Raw genomic sequence first — 8,430 nt, 5'->3', positions numbered from 1 at the left:
CGTGCTGGATTGCTCTTTCATTTCGGGGTCTGTTTACATGGAGTGACAGCTGCCATCCTGTCAAACAAGATGGCCTTAAGTCCTTCTCACTTTGCAAAGTACTATGAAAGCAATGAGTTTGAATTTGAAAACGGAAGTCACCTGTATAGAGAAGGGGTGGTAAATCAGAGCTGGAGCACTAGCCTGTCATTTACTGCCTCGTGCTATCTGTTGCCACTGGCTGAAAATCTCCCTTCCCAAAATAACTTGTGTCAGTGGCCACTTCACATGTGAGGCATGTTTGATCTGCCCCTGTCACATCTGCATCATCTTTCCCGTGGGGAATACAAATCTGCAGTTAAAATAGCTGCGCAGTTATTTGTATGAAGCATAGATGCCCAGTGCTGAGTTTTTCTGCTCCTTGTGTGAGATACAACTGTTGCAGGTTTTACAATTAACCTTATTTCCTAGAGGACTTAATGCATGGCTTTGGGATGCCATTTCACTGGAGAAAAACCACGTTAACAGCTCTGAGAGGTTAGAGTCTCAGCTTTGGTGGTGCAACAACAGGAAAATTGTATGGGAAGCCTGCACACATGTTTAAAGTTGAAGTAACATACATAATGTTTAAGGGAAATAGGTGTGCATAAATAAATGAACAGTAGAAATTTATCCTAAAGGGACTTTTAAAATTAAAGTTATATCACTTCAGAGTTGGGGAAGGAGGAGTTTTCTTTTCTCCAAACTACAACAGTGCCTTCCACAGCAGTTGTCCTGTTTGGGATATGACAACAGGAGCAATATGGGATAATAAGGTAAGATCAACATTGCCAAAGGTGGCAGTAATTCACCTGGTATTGGAGGCTCCTGCGAGACCCCTCTGAATCAAGGCTGTCTTCAGGGAAAAACAAAATCACAGTGAGCTCTGAAGTGAGCCTTCTAGATCTGCACAAGTCACACAGCGTTTCCTGCTCTCTCCAGGTCGGTAAAGGCAGATGGGATATATGGGCTCCCTCTGCAATGAAAGGAACACCAGTAAAAACATCCCCTCTGCTTCCAGGCTGTATTCCTGTCCAGAAAACTCAAAAATACTTAAAAGCTGTCACATAGCAGCTCTGTGAGGAGGAACCCTGGGAGGAAGCAACGGGTGAGGAAAATGACCTTTGTGTTGCCTAACCCAGGAGGTTACAAAACAGGGTTTTGTGTGGGTGCGTGTGGTTGTGCCTGTGAGTGGTGGGGGGATATGAAAGGGTGGGCTGTGGAAGCAGGAGGCCTGGCTGTAGGAAAGCTTCCAGATAAAGCCCCACCACAATCCTCCTGGGCGCTAGGGGAAACCACCAGACTCCCGCTGAACTCCTGTTGTTCATGAAAAGTCAGAGCTGCTGGGTCTGCATCCTCCAGTTTCCGTGACAACCCCCGACAGCATCACTCCCCCAGTGCCAAGACTGCAGTACTCCAGCCCTGCGCAGGGTTCTGCTTTCTGCTTCGTCAGAGGGATTGTGATCACTCAAACGTCCTTTTTTGTCACAAAGATTTTTGCTGCGCAGTCAGGTGCTTACTGTGAACTCTGTTTCCTGATGATAAAATTTTACTGAATTCTGCTTTAATTACATTGCTTGTCTGGAAGAAATCTCTGTAGGCTTCCTTTTGAGGGTTCTTTAGCTATTTCCTCTTTCACCCTTTACCCCCACCCCATTACCCAGCTTTCAGTTTCTGCTGTGCATAAACCTTATGTTTTACGTGGCCTCCTTGGGTATCTTCCAGATAGTGAAATATTAGCCAATTCAAGGAGCTTTCATCCCTATTGCTTTCTGATCTTGCCCTTTGAATTCCCAGGTACAGGTTCCTTTCAAACCCTCATTTGGTGTCCTTGTACCTGCAAGAGCATCCTGCCACAATGGTCCTTCCTGGCTGCCTGAGCTGCCGTGGGTCTTGCACCAAGGGGTTAGAAGTCCCGCAGTAGTCCTTTGCTTAATGGAGAAGAAAGGGTGGATCCTAAATCCTGGGGTTTAATAGCGGTTAGTAACTTACAGATACTGCAAAGACTCATTTGTTTATTTGGCTCTCTTTTCTTTGCTCCTAAACCAAAAAAATGGCAAAATATTAGGCCGAAAAGGATGATGAGGATAAGACTTGTTATAGCAAATCTGCGAGTGTGAAGTTGATGTTTTAATGAAGTAATTGGTCTCTTTGAAAACAAGCTGTAACTGCATGTGTTAGGAATGCTGGGGCTCATGCATAAAACAAACTGGGCAATTAGTCTTTCATGAACTCATTTCATTTCTTGTTTTCACTAAACATGAAGGCTCTGAAGTGTAAAGTATGATCTTCCCACATGTTTCACTCAAAGGTATGAAGTTGATTTGTCTTCTCAGTTTCTCTCTGCAAAGAACCACCAGCCTGTTAAGTCTGTGACTGAGCTTGTCTGCAGAAGAGAAATTCTCATGCATCCAAAGTTGATGCAGCCAACAGTGGGACCTTCAGGCCTCCTGCCTGCTGCTTCCAATGATCCCACGCATGGGGTAGCTGCAAAGGGACTGTTGCTGAGTGATGCTGCCATTTGCTCTTTCTCATGAACATGAGATGCCTGACACAGCCCATGATGTGAGGGATCATGGTGCCTGGGAATGGCAGAACCAGCCAGCATTTAGCTCTAAGTACCTTAGATATTGCAGAGATTTATTTTCTGCATCCAGCCCTATGCCAGGTACTAAACTCATGTCTCACTCTAGAAAGACTTAATCTATTTTTGCACTTCTACGTAGCTGTTCACAGAGCAGTAAAACATTATTAACACCATGACTTTTATTCACTGAGTTAATAATGAAGAAGAAATAAAACAGCAGCAGGGAGGGTGCTGAGGTAAGTGTTTTCTAGGGAATATCTGAGCAATGGCCAACTTTCAGGTTTTTAGCTGGAATTAGGCTGCAGTACCAATGGGCTGGTCAGTACTGGGGGAAGATGTTGAGAAGAAATAGTCCTGAATAGCATTTGTGCTGGCTTCTCTGATGTCCTGTAAAACATCAGTCTTAAAAGATGTCTGAAAATGATGCTCAAGTGCCTCAGCCTTTTAAAGCTGTTTGGAGAAAGCCATCCCTCAGGGCTGGGATGGTGGCTCCGCCATGGGTTGTCCCAGACATAGATCCTCAGTCCTGAGAAGTTGCCTGTCAACAGCATGAACAGCAGCAAGACTGTCTGGGCTTTATCAGCAAAGGATGTGTATCATAATGTTTCCCTTGGTGTTTGGGGAGCATTTGAGATCACGTTTTGAGGCATTTGACAGATAACTGTTTTTTTCTGTCCACGACCATTTGTGACTGATGCTTCATTAGCACACAATGTTTATTGTGCAGCAGTAAAGCCTGCTGGTAGGGGGTTATTTTGATCTTGTTTCTTTAAATTCATTCCACTTTCTTTGGCTTATCTGCAGAAAGCTGGAAATTAATAATTGCTATAAACAGGAAAATAATCACTTTTGCAAGTTATATTTATGAAGGGAACAACCCTGTGATCCCTTGACTCTCAAACGCTGGGAGATGGAAGCCCAAGTGGTGGAAAAGTCCTAGATGTCGGTCTCTGAAATGTCTGCTTTTGTCTAGAAGGACTTCTTGTCATTAGTGGAAAGGGTAATGTGGATCTAATGAGGGAAATGGCCTCTCTAGAGGGGAACGAATACTGAAAGTTTAAGGCAGTGTTTGTAGCTCATCTTTGCCTACAAGTGAGTCTTCCTCATTTTACAAACTAATGAAACAAATTGCTATGCTCCCTGTGTAAAGCTCTCTTCAAATATGGAAATTCAACTAATTTGGCCCAGGTGTGTTGAAAAAGAACATAAAGCTGCCACAGATTCATTCACTGACAGTATTATAGCTCTTAATTGCCACAGGTTTGAGTTTGTTTCAGGACAGGACATCAGCTTTGTCTGGAGAACAAAGTAGGAAAACCTTGCCCACCTGTACTGAAGGTGTTTTCTTCATCAGTTTGTTACTCACATTCTCCTTTCTGCCTTTTTCCTACTTTTATTTTCTCACTTTTTTTCTCTTTAAAGGAACAACATTGGAGTTAGACTCAGGGAAAATTCTTCCCTATTTCTTTCCCATAGACAGCATTTGAAACATGGCTCCTTTTCTGACTAGCATCAGTCTCAAAAACTTCCACTGTGAAAAGCTGAAGTTTTGGGTGCAGATTTACGTTCAGATGCTAACACCACACAACTTTTGACACTGGCACAAGAGCATAGTACTTACTGCAGTAAAGAAACCAAAAATCAGTTGGTGTAAAGTAGGCAGGCTTAGGGGCTACTTAGGCAGAGACTTGGTGGTGCTTACTACAATCACCCAAGTAGAAAGCGGGACCCAGTCACCCCGAGGTACAAGCCTGCAGGGGATGCAGGCCTGAGCTGTGATTTGGGAGCTGGTGGGGCAGCAGCAGCAGAACCCTGGCCAGGCTGAAGTAGAAGCAAGGAGCCGCCATCCCAAGGGACACAGCCCAAGGGGATTGTTTTCCCCATTGTTTTGCTAAAATCAAATCCCATGAGGAAAGTGATGTTGTCTTACCTATTGCATTGAGGGCATTTTCAAGCAGCTCCAGGGAAAATCCACTCATCCCTGGCAGGAGCAGGGGATGTAGAGAGGCTGCTGGTTTCTGCTTAATCATAGTTTTAATCCTTTTTCTCCTTGCTTGCTGCAGTAAGTAATGAAAAGAAAAAAACAGTGTTAATTTCTTAATCTCGAATTCCCATTCATGCAACAAATAATTCTCATAATGTGATCTAATTGCGTAGTGCAAATAAATACCAATCATTCATATTAGTTTGGTTTTAAACGGAAAAATCATTCGCTCTAAACCAAGCCATTACAAATCTCTTCCCCTGCACACAAACAGCTCAGGAGCCACGGAGCACACCAGCACCGTGTGATGAAACCCTCTCTGCTGCTCCTGGAGGCTTTCCAGTGCCCTCCCAAGGCTCAGATGTTGTCACGGCTTTAGCTGCCAGAGGAAATTGCTTCTTGCCAAATCATATCTCCTTTGGTGCTCTGTGTGCTGCTGGGGTTCAGCGCTGATGCTCTGAGAGCCTCTGCAGGGCCGCTTTATTTGTGGTATTTATAAACTGGTTTAAGCACCTGCCAAAAAGGAAGATGTGCCTGGACAGGGGAAGGTGTTGAGCTGGCGTGCTGCTAGAAACAGCGTTTCTGGAGTGCTTCACTGTGAGGGGAAAGCCACGGGAATGACTAAGGGATTGGAAATCCTCAGGCTTGCAGTCTATGAGTGTATCAGAGAAGACTAATTGCACACACAGCACAACTGCCCTGTGAATGCCTGTGCTGGGTACACTAATCCGATAAGCACGGCTCCTCCATCTGGCTGGCAAGTGTCTAATGGGAACCAACAGCTAAAAGCTGAGCCAACTGGAACACACGAGGAAGAAGAGGCTAATTCTTGTGTGGATGGTCAGCTGCTGAAAGATTGAACTCGCAGTTGTGTGAACTCTCTCCTTAAGATCACTAGAATCTACAACAAGGTAACAGATCAAACACAAGGAAGATGGAAGTGTTCAAGGCCGGGTTGGACGGGGCTTTGAGCAATCTGGTCTAGTGGAAGGTGCCTCTGCCTGTGGCAGGGGGTTGGAACTGGATGAGCTTTAAGGTCCTTTCCAACTAAATCATTCTGATTCTCATTATGAGAAAGGAAGCAGGGGGAGGTAACGCTGTGACTTGTGAGCCCAGTGTCTAAAGGGGAAGGAAGATTCCCTGATCGCAAAAATTTCCTTATGTGCAATTAATAATCAGCTAAAGGAATTGCTTCCCAGCTTGCCAACAGCAGTTCTCCCATCCTTGTGAGCTAGCTGTGATTTCCTTAGCACTTGGCAATGCTGGTGTCACACTGAAAGCATCACTCCTGCAAAGAACTGAGCAGGTCTGTGGGTGCTATCAGTGTGCCACATGGGGAGCTGAGCAGGACTGGGGCTGTAAAAGCACTGCTTTCCCAAGCCCAGCCTGCAGCTAAAGAAGAAATGATCCTTCTGCTTTGATTGCCTTCACAGCCCTTGGAGCTGCACCCTGGGCGATGAAGGCAGCGAGCTGAGATTTGGGGAGCTGGGAGTCATGTCCCTGTTCCCCATGTGAATTAGGTCAGTTTCGGGACTCAGGCAGAGCCTCTGCAGCCATTTCCAGGGGCACTGCATCAGGCTCCAAAATCATTTCTGTGCCTCAGTTTCCCCTGTCACAGAGCAGGGAGCTCTTTTGCCTGAGGAACCAGGCGTAGAACACCGCAGTCAACCCTGCACAGACGTTACATGAGGTACAACAGAAGAGGCAAGTCAACATCCTGCACCAAAGGGATTTATTCATATTCTCACCCAGCAGAGCACCTCAGCCCAATGGGACTGGAGTGAGGAGCTGGGCCCTTCCCCTGCCCAAGGGAGCAGATTGCTGGACCTGCACCACTTCTGCCAAGCCCCTGTCTCAGCCTATGGGCAATTCTCTTTCCTCCAGAGATGTTCAGGCTGAGGGCACTGTTGTGAGCATTTGTTTGGGCATCCCCACAGCAGGCATTGCAATACTGTGCTGTAGTGGAGTCTGTAGGATATTGTATAGCGATGTCTCCCTCAACCCCGCACAATGCAGTGCCCCTTAGCTTCCCCTGCTAACCACAATGCCAGCAGGCTAACGTGCCATCACACAGGTAATGTTGAAGTCATCACTGTAGGTATGTTATCTCTGTCCTACAGAAGAGTTTATTAAAAGACTTGGAAACGCAAGACTGGATTGTCCCATCTCGTTATCTCAAACAACCAGGAATAATCCCTCTAATAACTCACTTGTACCTCATAACAGAGGTAAGTGCAGTTCTCTTCACTGTACTCAGAACTTAATCTTCTCAGTAGTCTTAGATGCTGAAGTCTCCAGAGTCTGTTTTTAGTGGCACTTTGAAGCTTAACCTTGGATGTCGGAGTCCTCCCCATTCCTCCTGTATGCCAGGGGAGCTTTTGCTCTCTGCTTGCCACCTGAACCCTTATCTGGAGATGTGTCTGGGAGGAAGAAGAGAGCTTGTGAGAAATATCTAAGCAGCTGTAAAAGAAGGGTGTTGTGCCATGTAAGTTGAGGCCTGTAGTGCCTCTGAGCTGCAGCTTGAAAATCACAGCTTCTCCTGGTCCTCTGAAAGCAACTGATGTGCTGTAGGCTCCCTTTCCCTTTGGCAGGCTGCTTTCTCATCCTAAAAGCACTCTCTGACCTTTACTTGCCTGGTTAAAGCTTCCCAGACCTGCTGCATACATCAAGCACAGGCACTGGTGGTCAGGATGCACCTCTGAAGGCCGACTTCTGCTCTCATCTTCATCACATCCCACGGGGTCTAAGCTCCACCTCAGCAGGTATTTGCTGACACTGAAGGTGGCTCAGCTCATGGGGATGCTGAGCACTGGTTCACTGCTGGGGTGTGAAAGAGGGGAGGACACCTGAAGTCTGCTCCCCAGGACTGCTGCAGAGAGCCAGGCTGGAGGTTGCTGGTCATGGCTGCAGTCTGGAGGGTGATGTTTGTCTCGAAGTCAGTCTCTTTTCTGGGTAAAGGCAGCAGAGATTGATGGGCTTGTTTTGCTCAGATGGTAATGAAGCAGTTAATTGCATGTGGTGGTGGCTGGCTCTGCCCAGCTGCTCAGGGAAGCATCTGAGCGGCTTGTCCCATGGATCGCAGGCTGTGTAAGCACATCCAAGCTGCCTCGGTTCCCAGGACACTTGGTTTTCCTTCTTGGCTTGGTTTGTTCTTTCCAAACGTATTTTATCTCCTTGTTTCACTAGCCCTCTGTGCTAAGTGTTGCCTGCACCGGTTTGCAGAGTGGAAGGTGCCTGTGCCAGCACGGGCTCCTCCGGGGGATGCCCGGGCACTGGAGCTGCCAGCACAGCTCCGCGCTCCTGTGGCTCCATACCCACAGGAGCAGGAGGTTGTGCTGCTGAGTCAGCACGTTACTGCTGTGCTGTGTCATTCCCACCGCGGCTCCTCGCTGTTCCAGTGTGTTTTGGGTGTGCAGAGCTCCCTTGCACTGCCCTTACAGATCCCTGTGAGCCTTTTAATTCTGCCATGTGCTAAACTGCTCCTCTTCCCACCTCCACCATCACCCCCTGTTCTGCTGGGGCATGACTTGATTGCATCCAACAGCTACCAGGTTTATTTCTCTCTCTTTTGTAATTTCTCCTTTGGGACCTTTGAGGGTTTTTAAAGCCGGGTCTGGCATCTTCCAGCAAAGCAAACGTTTCATGTTTAAGTTGCAGCAAAGCTATCCTATCCAATCTTCCTGCCAAATCATAGCTTCTCCTCCTGTAACAGCCCAGCAGCTCAGGGCAGGGAGCAGGCAGTGCTCCCATAACCCAGCCTGCTTTACCTGCCTTCACAGCACCAGGGTTTGCCTCTACTGAGTCAGATGTACTTTTAGGTCAAGTGTGTGAGCTGTGTGGA

This window comes from Pezoporus flaviventris, unplaced genomic scaffold (assembly GCF_033815535.1).
Source record: "Pezoporus flaviventris isolate CSIRO_AGI_PZ_B2104156 unplaced genomic scaffold, CSIRO_AGI_Pfla_v1 ptg000002l, whole genome shotgun sequence".
NCBI classification, from domain to species: domain Eukaryota; kingdom Metazoa; phylum Chordata; class Aves; order Psittaciformes; family Psittacidae; genus Pezoporus; species Pezoporus flaviventris.
This window is presented reverse-complemented; position numbering follows the sequence as displayed.